General features: G+C 37.8%; 1 protein-coding gene across 5 annotated transcripts in view; it reads right to left on the minus strand.

The window, feature by feature from the left end:
- Positions 1-14,726, minus strand: part of LOC134226297 (aminopeptidase A) — a 99,703-nt gene that overhangs the window by 35,038 nt on the left and 49,939 nt on the right. For 2 of the 5 annotated variants that reach the window (XM_062706992.1, XM_062706983.1), the window contains exon 1: positions 10,662-10,939. The exons of 1 other annotated variant lie outside the window; for it this stretch is intronic. The gene's annotated coding sequence lies outside the window, so the exon portion shown is untranslated. Of the gene's footprint in view, positions 1-10,661; positions 10,973-14,726 lie in introns of those variants that run through there. 2 more of the 5 variants (XM_062707001.1, XM_062707009.1) reach the window with 2 other exon arrangements.

The raw sequence follows: 14,726 nt of genomic DNA on the forward strand, positions 1-14,726 counted from the left end.
TTAATACCGTTCGTCTCAGTGGACGAATTTCCGCGGTAAGCCCCTAAATCGACAGATTTCAAGTATGCCTTCCATGTCCATGCTTGATAAGACCCGAAAAACTTGTTTCAATAGGCATGAAACTGTTTTCAATGAAAACATTGAGATCAAGGGAACCTATAAATATGGGTACCGCATAATTCTTGCATCATTCCATTACCACGTTCTGATTGGTGCAGACACCAGCGAATGAGCAGCCGCTGGGTCTGCCGAGAAGCCATAAAATAGCGCAACGCGATTTTTCCTTTCATTCTGACCGGGACAAGCGAAGCAACCGCATCATCGATTGAACAGCACTCACACCTTTTAGCAGGGAATGAAGTCTGCACCGACCGCTTTTCTGGCTCGACACCATCGAAGCTATCATCATCAGCCGAAACCTAGCCTAACCTAACCTACATCATCATCAGTCCACCCTACAAACCCGACAAAGCAGCAATGCTGAGCAGATACCGGCAGCAGCAGCAGAGTCGAGCCGAGACCGGCCGGCATCGGTGCTGAGCGGAGACAGGCTGAAAAAAGCCACATGATGCAGCATGTATGTCCCAAAACAAACGGTTCTTCAGAGAGCCAATAATAGAGATCAATATCAATGCTTTCAATACCCTTTCGGGATAGAAATTGTACTTGGGTGCCAAATCCAATATTCTAGAGATAAAATTTTATGCGTGATTTTCATAAATAGCGTCAAAACTAACAGTGGATAATTTTTCTGATTTAACCGCAGAAGTGGGCGAAGGACTTCGCTTGACCATGCCTTTAAAGATTCATAAGATGTCCAAATCTTTCACATAATCTTATTTGGATAAAAACACCGATAACAGCTCAAACATTAATAAACTCTCAATCGATTTTTCATCAAATGTTGGATTTTTTGGCATTGATAAAAAAATATGTAGATAAACATTGTTTGATACTGACCGCACACAAAGCGAACGTGACTGAATGATCGTCCCATGTTACCAATTCTAAATCTTATCACCCGAAATCCCATGTCCGAGTGTTTCCTTCCTTCTACTACTAACAATGTTGTCTCAGAAAAGAACACGTAGGGACACGGCAGGTATTTCCGTCCATCGTCGTAGGGGCTAAAACCAACGAAAGCAACGTACATTTGCTAGAACTCCACTATAGCAGAACGTTTCTCCTGAGCCTACGATTTGGTACGTATGAGTTTTACAAAAAAGCGTCTCTTTTATTGGTTTTCGAGACTATGACGAACAGACGAAAATACCTGCCGTGTCCCTACTTCCCACCTGAACTGCAATTCTAAGCTCGCTTGCCCGGCTTATTGGCCTGTATCTAGCGAAAAGTCCCGTTAGGAAATAGACGCCAGCAGCGAGCAACAAGCGTAAAAAGAAGAAGCCCTTCTCGAACGCGTTGATGATGATGACGCTTTGGCTGACAAAGAAGCGGGATACAAGACACTAGCTGATTGGCCCACCAATTGAGAAGAAGAGAAGATTCAAAATAAGGTATAAAAAGAAAAATGCATTCGCTCGCAGAGCATTCAGTCTTTTTATACCATCACTAGAAATTCGCGGTTATTTGAAAAGATCGTTTTCTTACTTTTTGCACTTAGCCGGAGCAAAACAGCCTTTTTCAAGGCTCTAAGAGTTAAAATAATGTTCTCCTTCAGTCGTTATCGCACGGATTAGAAGGCTCTTCAGTGAAAGGGCTGAGATACAGTCTACATCCCCTGCTGAGCCAACTTGTGGTTTATTTCAGCCAGTCCTTCATTGGGAAGGTTGCCACTGTCGAGGCTAATATTTCGTGACCGGACAGATACTTCCTGAATTTTTTTTGATGATTCTTGTTCGAGGTAGATTTGATTTCTGTGTCGGTTTGATGAGAAGATTTTGCCAAGGAATGGTATGCAACGCCGATTATGTATCCAAAATAGTTGATGTGAGAAATTTGACATATTATGTATCTTAAAGGCATTGTCAAGTCAAGTCCTACGTCCACTTAGCGGTTATGTCACAGACATTACCCACTGTTCGTTTTTTATATATATAATAACGTTGTTGTAGAAGGGAATTGAGTTTGCAAGTGTTTATATATCTCGTTTCAGAGAGCGATCAATGGCGCTTGAACCTAGGCTTATTAGCCAGGGCACAGATTAAATACCTTGCCCCATCCCAGGAACAGGACGACAAAGGAAAACGGAGTTACAATAACTTTCTTAGCAACGTAACTCCCAACGTATTTACGAAATGCATTCTGTTATCACTTGCTTATAGTGATGATTCCCGTACAACATCCCTCCCAACCATCCAACTCCTTGACATCTATGAGGGCGTCGGTGAGTCGCTGGCCTCTTGTTAAGTAGATGTCATATCATCATTTCCTTCCCTTCCCTTGTAACGGAGAAGATGGGCGTGGCCAGCAATGGTAGTTTTCATGCTTTCTCTTCTCGGACCTCCATTTGGATTGCTATTAATTCCCAAATAGTATTCCATAAGCATTTGGAGTAAGGAAGTTAAAGATATACATGACAGCTATCAGTATGCAATCTACGAAATACTCCGTTACCAACGCAACGCAACGCAACGCAACGCATTTGGAATTTGTTTGGAAATTTCATTGGAAGTTCTTCCGAGTATTCTTTTAATAATTCTTACGGATTTTTTTCAATTATTCCTTCAGTAATTCGTTTAGAAATTCTTGTCTCACATCTATTCAGATTGTTCTTAGGAAAAAAAAAAGAAATCTTGTAGTGAGTTTCTAAAGAATTTTCGAAGTAATTCCCAAATGAATTTATGTAAGAATTTCTAAATAAATCTGAAGCAATACCTAAAAGAATTCTCGAAGAAATCCTGGGGGAAGTTCTGAATTCCTGAGGTAAATTTCGAGTTTCCAAAGGGACTTCTTGAGAAAGAAATTCCTAGAGGAATTTCCAATGTTAATACTAAAACAATTTGTAAATACTGAAAAAAAAATCCTAAAAGAAAGATGTTACAAAAATTTCTTATAATTACTTCTTTGAATTTTCGAAGGAATATTATGAGGAATATCTAAAGAAATTTCTGCATTTATCTCCGATGCAATTTCCGGATTTTCAGAAGAAATCCTAAGACATTTCGTAACAATTGCTTGCAGTAATTTAAGAATGTCGGAAATTCATACAGAATTCAATTTGGAATCCTAATTACAAATTATTTTAGAAATTCCTTTGGATAATTCTTCGAAAATACCTATGGAAAATGTTTTAGGAATACCTTCGGAAATTGTTTTAGGAGAAATCCTTCAGAAATTTCTTCAGGAAATCCTTGGAAAGTCCAAATTATTTTCGGAAATATCTTGCAAAATTTCTCCGAAAATTCCTGTAGAAATGCTTCTAGAGATTCGGTCGAGAATTCCTTTGCAAATTCTTTTAAGAATTTCTTCCGAAATTCTTTAAGAAATTCACGAAAAGGTGTCATGTGGAAAGCCGGATGTTAAAGCCGAGATACGACTTTCAACAGATCCAGTCAGGTCGAACATTTGCAAAGGTGGCAGAACTGCACACTTGCCTGAAACGTGAAGCAACAAAAGTTGAAGAGGTGTTGAATGCATCGAAGACAAAGTACATGTTAGTGGGCGGAACCGAACGCGTGTTATGATAGACGGGGATACTTTCAAGGTAGCCGTTTTAATCGTCTACCTCGGATCCTTGCTAACGGCTGATATTAATGTCTTGAAATACGAAGGCGCATCATCTATCGAGGTCGGGCTTACTACGGGCTCCAGAAGAAACTGCGGTCAAAAAAGATTCACATCCGCACCAAATGTGTCATGTACGGTCATAGGAGCGGTAGTCCTCTACGGACATGAAACTTGGACCATGCACGAGGAGGACTTGCAAGCACCCAGAGTATTCGAGAGACGGGTGCTTATGAGCATATTAATATTGTGGTCAAATTTCATAAAATTTGGTCAATAAAAACCCCCTGACAATAATAGAACAAAACCTGCCAAAGCCATCATTTCCCCTATTATAATGGCCATTTAACACTTATTTCATTGGCATGGAAAAGTAAGATCCAGACTTGAAAAAAAATATATTTTATCGAAATCTGTGATATCTTCTTCTTCTTATTGGCATTACATCCCCACACTGGGACAGCGCCGCCTCGCAGCTTAGTGTTCATTAAGCACTTCCACAGTTATTAACTGCGAGGTTTCTAAGCCAGGTTACCATTTTTACATTCGTATATCATGAGGCTAGCACGATGATACTTTTATGCCCAGGGAAGTCGAGACAATTTCCAATCCGAAAATTGCCTAGACCGGCACCGGGAATCGAACCCAGCCACCCTCAGCATGGTCTTGCTTTGTAGCCGCGCGTCTTACCGCACGGCTAAGGAGGGCCCATCTGTGATATATGTCTTACAATATGTACGCCATTGTATACCATACTAATCCATTGTAACTTGTCCGTTTGATTTATTGTTTTCCTTTCTCGTATTCATGAATAATCATATTGCCCTATTTACCCATATCTTCTAATGTTATCCTTCAGAGCAAAACTTAATTTTCCTATAAAGTGATAGAAACGAAATTCAGTCATCAGATACTATCAAACATGATGTTGCCAAAAAAGTTTTTCGTCTAATAATTTTTTCATCGTATTGAAGTGTTTCTGGATGGCACTATTATGCACAGAAACCAGTTTACTAATGTATTATTATGTCCATCGCTGTACATAATGACTCATCACAGTGACGTCCAACGACGACAATAAATTCAACCGGAAGCATATAAAAAATATAAGCTTACATATGACTATCGAACGCAGTCACAATCAAAGTCCACTTTTCTCCCGTATGATACCTACCAAATAAATGATAATTACTGTCATTGAACGTATTTTGTTCGCAGCTCATCACTGCAGACCGTGGCCTGTCGTATGACCGACCCGGCATTAGCCGTAATTCAATGTCACCAAACCGAATCGCGTTCACGCCATCTATTACAGAATGCGACATTTGGATCAGACATTTTATCGGCCCAATTTTCATATCGTTTTCCTATTTGTATTTAAACCAACATTGTATGTATTTTTGTTTTTTTAATTTAACCTTTTGATTATCAGTTGGAAAATGTGTTTAAACATGTCCTTTGTGGTGAAAATATTTGCAACAAAAATGCATTTTTTTCTACGGCGCATGCATAAGAAACCTGTACTTCCAATATATGTACTTGAGGACAACCGCAACGTCGCCAATAGATAGCGTGATATGAATCGAAAATTAACTGAGCTGAGACCTGATCTGAACGCGTGCTTAAAATAAAGCACTGCGTTTGATAGATGACGAACGATGATTAACGTCACCCTAGCGCTGGAGACCTTGTAACTACTTTTGCGTTTCTTGCTGGTTGATCAAAGATGAGTTGGTCGGCATGTGCGGTGTCTTCGCCGACGACGACGACGCTTCGAATTGATTCCGAAAGAGTACATACGTACTTGTAAAAGTAAAGGTAGCAATTTTGCGCTTCGATAGCGCCGCATTTGCTTGAACTACACGACGTTGTTTAACCTTCAAATGTTTGGCAAATAAGTTCACGTGCATGTGAGTAGCATTTGCCGGTCTGCTCCGTCGAACAGTAAAGGACAAGAGCTTGGCTCGAGCATGCCGTTTAGGTTTAGGCTTTTGACGATCCGAGTATCTTATCATATTTATTCGTGTACGCAAATCAAAGACAATGGACATGCCGATTGTTAGCGGGATGTGCTTTATTTGGTGAAATTAGCGATCGAATCAATTGGGTTGTGCTTCATTTGGAATTTCAATGGTCTGCATGTTAGTCAAAGTCAAAGCATGGAAAGTCAACAATATACAACGCTCCATGGAAAGTAAAAAAATCTAACTTAATTCACCGAGTAGTGATACATACTGCCTTTCTCGCATTTAGCCAAGACACCAGCCTTATATAGCGCTAATATGGGCCGATATACCATTTCCTTCATAACTTTCGCACACAACGGTCGATCGTTATCAAATTCAAAATTGCCCTAATAACGTGCTGGTTTTATGCTGGTTTTATAACACTCTTGTAGAGTAAATTATGGTTTTTAAGAGTGTTATAAAACTTAAAATGTTACTTGAGTGCTTAACTATACTGTTACAATATTGATGTTCCCTGTTTAATGAAACTTTTTTTTTGCGAAAAAATCGGTTAAAGTAAACCTCATGTTTTTCTCAGCTTTTGTAAATAGTCTGGTAAAAAAAGCCTACTGTGTGAAAACATTTATGAATTGAATCTCCACACCACATAGCGATTTTGATGAAATTTGTTCCTTTGAACGATAATCCTAGACCAATATTTGAAAATGACGTAACAGCCAAAATTTATTATCGTGCATTTTTGCATTCTACACATGGGTGGGCTTTCGGACCTCTAATCAATAGTATTTCTTTAGGAGTAAAATCAGTAATGATTCAGTTTCATTGCAAATTTTCAAACACTATTCTAGTTTGAATCTATGAAATAAAACAAAACTGATGGTTTCCCAACCAGTGGTCTATATCCATTACGGTGGTTCGATAAATCGATTTTGCTCCACAGCCCTCATCTGATTCTGTGTGATGTTCTGAGAGTCTAACAAAAATTTGAACTGATTTGGATAAAAACTGATTTAGCACAAATTAGTATGGGGAAACTAAATTTTTCATTATACTGATTATAACGCTTCCCCATTAAGCGCTAGTGAAAAGAAAATCTACATAGCTAAAAGGAATACTCATGGGCTTTCACTCAACGAAAAAAGAACGTGAGACAGAATCAGATTAGCGTTGTGGAGCAAAATCGATTTTTTGAACCACCCTAATATTCGAAATTTTATCGGCTGCGGCGTGATAAATAGTTTTTAGCCAGCGGCGGCGGTGTGTGTTTTCTGAAAGTTCCTGCAAGAATTCGTCCGAAAATTCTTCCAGGAATTCGCCCGGATGTTCCTCCAGGAATTCGTTCAGAAAGTCCAGGAATTCGTCCGGGAGTTCCAACAGGAATTCAATCGGAAGTTCCTCCAGGAACTCGCCTGTAAGTTCCTTCAGGAATCCCTCCGAAAGTTCCTCTAAGAATTCCTTCCGAAGCTCTTTCATGAATTCCTCCGGAAGTTTCCTCCCGGAATTTCTCCGGAAGTTCCTCCGGAAATTATTCCAGGAATGACTCCGGAAGTTTCTCCAGGAATTAATTGGGAAGCTCCACCAGGAATTCCTCCAGAAGTTTCTCCAGCAATTTATCCGGAAGTTCCTTCAGGAGTTCCTCCGAATTTCCACCAGGAATAAGTTGAAAAATTCTTCTGGAGTTCCCACAAAAGTTCTATCAAAACTCCTTTAGGAATTCATCACGAAGCTTCTGAAACAAATTTCTTCGGAAGTTTCTCCAAGAATACCTCTGGAAATTCTTCCAGGAATTCCTCTCCAGGAATTTCTCCAAAAGCTCCTCTTGAAGTTTCCCCAGGTATTCCTTAGAAAATTACTCCAAGAATTTCTACTGAAGTTCCTGCAAGCATCCCTCCTGAAGTTCCTCTAGAAATGCGTCCGGAAATTCCTCCATCATTTCCTTTAGAAGTTGCTCTAGGAATTCCGTCGGAAGTTCTTCCATATTTTTTTCTGAAGGTTGCACCAGGAATTAGTTGGGATGTTGCTCCAGCAATTCTTCGAAAAGCTTCTTCAGGAATTCCTTGGAAAGGTCCTTCAAGAATTCTTCCCGGAGTTCCTACATAAGCTCCATAAAAATTCCTCAAGGAATTTCTCAGGAAGTTTCTTTAATAATTTATTCGGAAGTTTCTTCAGGAATTCCTTTCGAAGCTTAGGGAGCTCGTCCGGAAGTCCCTCAGATAATTTGGAAATTTCTCTGGAGTCCAAAAACTCCATAGGAGCTATTACGATATTTCCCCGTGAATTCCTCCAGAAACCTACCTGCGTACTTTTTAGATTTTTATGGATGTCCACCAGTTTTTACTCAAGGAATTCCTTCTGCAATTCTTCCTGAAGATCTACCGGAAATTCCTCCAAGAACTCTTCACAAATTACTTCGAGAACTCTTCGGAATTTTCCACTGAACTCCTTTCGAATCTCAAATAAAATTTCTAAACTTACTCCACTCCATTCGTCCAGAAATATTTCTAGGAGTTTTTCTAGGAAAAATTATGGAAATTCAATTCCTCCTGAAAATTCATAAATCCATAAATTCCTTAAGAAATTAACCCGGTTATCCTTCCAGGTATTTCCTCCAACATTCCTCCAAGAAGCCCCTGGGAAATCGTTTTAAAATTCTTTAAAAAATGCTTTTATGAATTCTCCTGGACATTCCTTAACAAATTCCTGTGGAAAATCACAACAAGGAAATCTCTCTGAATATTATATATTTGAAATTCTCTCAGCAATTCCGTCAGGAACTTCTACAGAAATTCCTTCCGAAAGTCCACCACTTTTTATTCCTGGTACTGCCACCCAAATTTCGCCCCAGGAAATTCTTTCACAAATCGTCCTGCCTTCTTTTCCTCGAGTTCCATCAATAGTTTCCGCGGAAATTGCTTCAAGAATACTTTTATAAATCCCTCTATAGATACAGAAGATATTCTCGAAGGAATTACTAATCAAATTTCTATAGAATTCCAAGAAAAATTGAAGTATTTTCAAAGAATGTTTATAAGAAATAAAAAAACTGTTAATTAAAACTAAACTTACAATGAATTTTTAAATGAAATTCTGTAATAATGAACAAAGAAATTCTAAAGTTTCTAACAAATGTCGAAAAGAAATTCCTTAAATTATTTGAAAAAAACAATGGATTTCTTGGGCAGCGTCACATTTCCTGATTTAAAATCAAATTAAACTTGAAAGTGATAGTTCGAAAATCAAAAATCACCCGGTCATAAGAATCGCAAGTGCTTTTCAATAAGACGATCTGTCAAAACAATTATATGTCGGCCAAAAGTAATCTTGTTATGTGTGCAGCGTTATTCAGGATCTGTTCAAGTGTAAATTTTAAATTTTATTTGAGTTAAACTCGGGAAATCAAAAATTTTCATGCAGCGGCGCGCCGATTCATTTTTGACGGCGGCGGCGCACAGGTCTATTCGTGATTCAAATCTGCAGAAAATAGAACTAAGCGGTATAATGGTTTTAAGCTTTTGAAACTTGTTATAAACGGTTATAAAAAATGAATATAGAACAGCTGCTGGGGAAATGCATAGTTCAAAATGAATGCCGCTGAACAATTTAAATCACAACTGATTAAGCTTAACAACATTCATTAATCAGTTAAGGAGGAAGGCAAAAAGCTTTCGAAACTTATTCCTCACAGGTAATTAGACGGACTTGCATGATAAAGCCTCCAGCTTGCAACTATTTCAATCATACCAAATTTGTTTTAGTGATTTTTCAGTAAAATGTAATTTGCTCAAACCGTTCCGGTAATTTATATTGCTGAAAGGGCAAATAGCAATTGAGTTGCATTTCCAAATTTGCATGCAATTTGTTGTTGTGTTATTCATCACACATCTTATTCCATAGCGTGTCCAGTCCGGTGGAAAGAATTTATCGGCTTGGAAATTCTTGTTTGACTTCTCTAGGCACATAGTCTAAGCATGCATCGAGAGTTCTCAATTAATCACTGCATCTAAAACATTGAGCTGTGGTGCGGAATGTGAACCCGAGTATATTTTGGAGCGCTGATTTTAAATACTTTGGTTGATGTCGTTTTTATTGTTTCAGCGTTTAAAATGTTTAAATCGACAGGAGATAAAAGTTACTACGACATTATAACGAAAACTGTTATTTATTTACATAATGTTTCATTGTGTTTCAAGTGCACCCAAAAACCTTTTAAAATCTGTATAAAACCTTGGCATATACAAAATTGTTAGATGCAAATACAAATATGAAATTTTTACAACCAAGTTGTCTATAAAATCCTTAAGAAAAAGTCGAGTCAAGTACGTGACACTGAAGACGGCCTTACTGTTGAGGTCGAAATACGTATCTGTCAAGATATAGTTAAGTGGTGGAATGCAATGGGATTGTACAAACTCGTCTTATGACAAGTATAAAATCCTATCGATTTTTAATGCTTTTTACTTGTATATTTGTATAAAAATCTAACGATTTTATATAAGACAACATTTGATACAAATTCTGAAAGGTTCTTGTGCATAATTGTAAATAGAATCTGGCACATGATGGTTGGGTGTACTAAGATATGGAACTCAATAACAATACTCAATAACATTATGGAGCTTTGAAAAACTTCTTATACCTACATATTAATTATAAAATGAAAAGTATTTTGTTTCAAAATTTATCAGTACCATGTTTACAATCAAAAACCATTGATTTGGGTCATTCAGATCAAATAAAATGTGACAAAATTTGCATAAAGTCCTGTGTTTCCGCTTTCGCACAATATTCAACCCCCATAAGTAGACCAGAGAAATGGCACACCCAGTGCAAAACGAAAAACCATCCAAAAATGCGCAAAAATAAACCGGTTGTGAGGTCTCTTCTTCGCATTAACTCCCAAACACGGTGTCCAAAATTCAACCAAGCTTGCCAACTTGCTGCCTACTGTTGGTGACCCCTCTCTTCTCTCTTATCACAAAGTCGTTTTCACGGCGCGGTTTTTGTGGTTACTTTCTGCAACTTGTCCGCTTCACTTTGCTAAATTGTATGTAATTCGGTCCGCACGTTCCAGCTGCTTCGCGGAATGCTTCTCACGTGTAGATTAGGTCTTTTCGCACCGGGGGCGTCTAATCTACATATCCACCTAACGTAAGGATGCTTCCACCAATTCGATTCTTCTTTGCATGATTTGTATACTTTGCTGTATTGGATGCAACAACGGAGAGATCGCAACACGTGTGTAGCACAATGACGACGCGCCAAATAACGATACGATCGCGCTCGAGTCCAGTTCGATACTGTCGGACGATCAACAAATTTGAACTCTCTGCACCTATAAGCTCACTAACCGAACTGAGTTGACGGGGGTCGCAGTGTTAGATATCGACCGAAAATGAGTAATATGGTATTTGCGGTTTGGTTGGTAATTCTTCTCCGGTTTGATTTCGGCCCAAACTGTTTTCAAAGTGTGAAAGATTGTAGAGATCAGCTTCTTAATTGAGATATTATTGAAATGATATTCTGGATGACTTCTAGAGAAAATGTTTCGGATTCCAGCATGTTTAATGTGTTCAGTTAATTACTCATCAGGATACAAAAATATGCAATAAATATTCAACTTGCCTTTTTTTATACGGTTTTATCTAAGGTACACTGGGGGAAGTGGAAAAGGAAATATCGATAGTTCATGCAATTTAAATGATCTAAATGCATTCAATCATTATGGGCTCTCAAAAACAGTCGACTTTGCACCAATTATGCGGTAATTCGTAAAATGGCGACGAAAACCCATTTATTCGAATGCCACTTTGTTGAATAACACGTTAATCATCTAGCCAAATTCCATTAGGCCGAAGTAAACGTTTGTCCGAAAATGGTTTGACCAAAAATGACATTTGGCCGAAAGCGACAAGTAGCCGAAAGGTACATTTGGCCGTACTGGTTATTTGACCGAGAAGTTCATTTGGCTGAAGTTGTCATTTGGCCGAAAAAGTCATTTGACCGAATAGATCATTTAGCCGAAAATGCCGTTTGGTAGAAATCGACGTTTGGCAGAAAAAGCCAATGTCCTTTCTGCAAAACACAATTTCGGCCAAACGGCAATGTTCTGCCCATTTTGTCCAAATGACCCTTTCTGCCACACGACCATTTCAGTTAATTGAACTATTCAGCCAAATCCATTCAAAGATTCTATTTCAACAACACATTTTTTGAATATCAACAGAAAATCCTTCGAAATTTACACTCGAAGTCAAGACAAAATTTTCAAAACGACTTATCTGCTTTTGTAAACAAAGATTCAAACAACGATTTGACCAATCTGATAGCTCTCCCACGCAAACCAATACCATCAACAGGAAGCGTAATCCTTCACCTACCTATTGAAGGTGTTGGTTTGCGTGGGGGAGCTATCAGGTTCGTCAAATCGTCGTTTGAATCTTGGCTTATAAAAGCAGATAAGTCGTTTTGAAAATTTTGTCTTAAAGTTTTTCTTAGTTTTCACGGAGAGATTTTCGAAATTTCAACGGGAAGTTGCTTTAAGAAAATCTTTGGAGTTCTAAAGTGATGTTCTATGGATCAAACGGGAAAATCTTCGAAAATTCCAGTGAATCTTTCCACGGAAAATTCTGCAGTCTTCTTCAAATTTGAATCGACGTGAAAAATTATAGACCACCGGAGTGACATAGGGGAGGCGCGCCGAGGCAAAAATATCGGCTTGCTAAAAACTGTAGGAGGAACACAACTCTAATTTTCACAGTGCAAGCACTTAGTACAACATTTATAAAATAATCAAACTTACTGTCATATTTCATATTTCCAGGGCTGGTACCGACCGATGCCGCTCAAAATAGTGACTTTAGTGACCAAAGCTGACGAAAAAAAGGACCAAATAGTGACTTTCAGTTTCAGTTGCAAGTGAGACGAAATCAATTGCAAGCAGATCAAATTTTTACGCCACTGGAAGTTAGCGAAACATGTTTATCAGTCATAAGACCTGTTTTTCTTTTCCTAATTTCCTTTTCCTGATTTCTAGGCAAAAATCTGCGTGAATGAGCATTCTTTTCTTGTTAGAATGAGTGAAAATAACGTTCAACGGACATTTGCAGAGAACTCTACGATTTGTCATAGTGAGAATGAGTGAAAATAACGTTCACTGGATTAGTTGAACACTTACTTAAGAAAGATGCAGAGAACTCTACGAGTTGTCATAGGTGCCACGGAAGTTATTGGAATTTTAAGTGCAAAAGTAACAACAGTACGGATCTTTTTGGTAGAAAACAAAACAAAAATTATGAAGATTCAGGTACAACGAGCCTGGGATTGAACGCACGACCTGCAGGATCATGCTCTCTGAACTTTTAAATATTTTTCCACCAAAATACGCAGATTTTCCAATTTGCTGTGCGTATTCATGGTCGATTTTTGCTATGGAATTCAACAGCGCATGCAATCTTCCAAATTGGGGAGACTTGATTCTCTCGCTACTCAATAAATATATTTTTTTAGAGCAAATCCTGTCACATATATACAAAAAAATAACCACTTGAGAACAATTTATATTGTTTGACAAACTTCTCAAGTCTCAAGGATATTGTGGCAACAACTCAAAATCCAATTATCCTGAAAATGTGGTGGGATGTTGACATTTTTATCAGTGAAGATCATTTAGCATATTTACGGCTTTGTGCTGTGAAAAAAATGATAGCATTTAGTCATTATTAGGAGAAGTTGTTCAAATTTTGCGTGGCCACTTAAAAACATCTTTAGGAGGGACAAAACACATTTAATAATAGAGTAAATAGGGTTTTCAATAAAAAAGAACAACTCGCCACATAACGATCATTTGTCTAGAGGATCTTCAATAAAAATACGCTATAACAATACTACTATACTGCCGTGAATCGCATATTTGTCCCATGTGAGAAGGAAACCCAGCAAAGATGGGAAAGATATGCGATTCACCGCAATAGTTCTCGGTAAAATAGCGGAGTATTAAATCTCCCAAGGGATCTAGTCTCACAAGGAACCAAGTCTTCCCACCTTCCCCTACTGTATAAAGTTTAAGCTTTAAAACAAAATCGGAATCGGCAGGTCTCCTGCTTGCATGACTGTATACCACTTTATAAATTGTGACGTTGAACACTATTAGTTAGCTACAAAAATACTCACATACCATCGCGTGCAGAAAGGGTTTCCATCAACGAGTACTGGCTCTGAATTTCTACTTCTGAATAAATCGTACTTCCTAGTGCTAATAACTTCGCCTTCCTAAGGCTAATGACTAAAGTCTAATCTTCTCGCGGTTTTCATGCAGTATTGAATTCTGCATGAACTGAATAAGTATCATAGTTCCCCGGATAAAAATTAACATTAACTTGTATGACATAACCCATTGAAATACAATAGATTGTGTGGTAAGCAATAAAAACTATTGTACGCTTATTGTAAAATTTTCGCGGTTGTAAACGATCTTTATTGTACTTACATTAAAAGTACAGTATATTTAAATGTTACCCATACATTCTATTATATTTTTATTGTTCGCTTATGTTTATAGTATTGCTCATCCAAAAACTGAACAAATTATAAAAGTATTCTGTCTGGATGATCAGGAAATCCGTCCTTAAAAAAATAATATAATTTTGGAATATTTCATTGATTTATTATATTGATGAAATTACAATTGAAAACAATAAAACAACAATAGCTTTGCTTATTAAATGAAACAAAAAATTATCCCGTTTCTCAAATATATATTTTTATATTGCAGGTCTAGAAATGTTATGTGATAAAAATTTGAATTAAAAAATTAAAGGGAACCAAAACTTTTGCTTATCATTTCACTCGGAGAATGGATGGATTCATTTGAGCGTGTACAGTTTTGTTTATGATTAGTAGAAAGACAAAAAGTAAATAATGAAACTATATGGTGCGAGGCGGCAATGTCCCAGTGGGGAATGTAATGCCAATGAAGAAGAAGAAGATGGTGCAGGAAGTGTCCTTTTCATTACTGTTTCTGGTGCTGGGTAGGCGGTAAATCACTGGCTTCTGAATCGAGGTAAATATTTAAAGTGT

This window comes from Armigeres subalbatus, chromosome 1, assembly GCF_024139115.2.
Source record: "Armigeres subalbatus isolate Guangzhou_Male chromosome 1, GZ_Asu_2, whole genome shotgun sequence".
Classification (NCBI taxonomy): Eukaryota; Metazoa; Arthropoda; class Insecta; order Diptera; family Culicidae; genus Armigeres; species Armigeres subalbatus.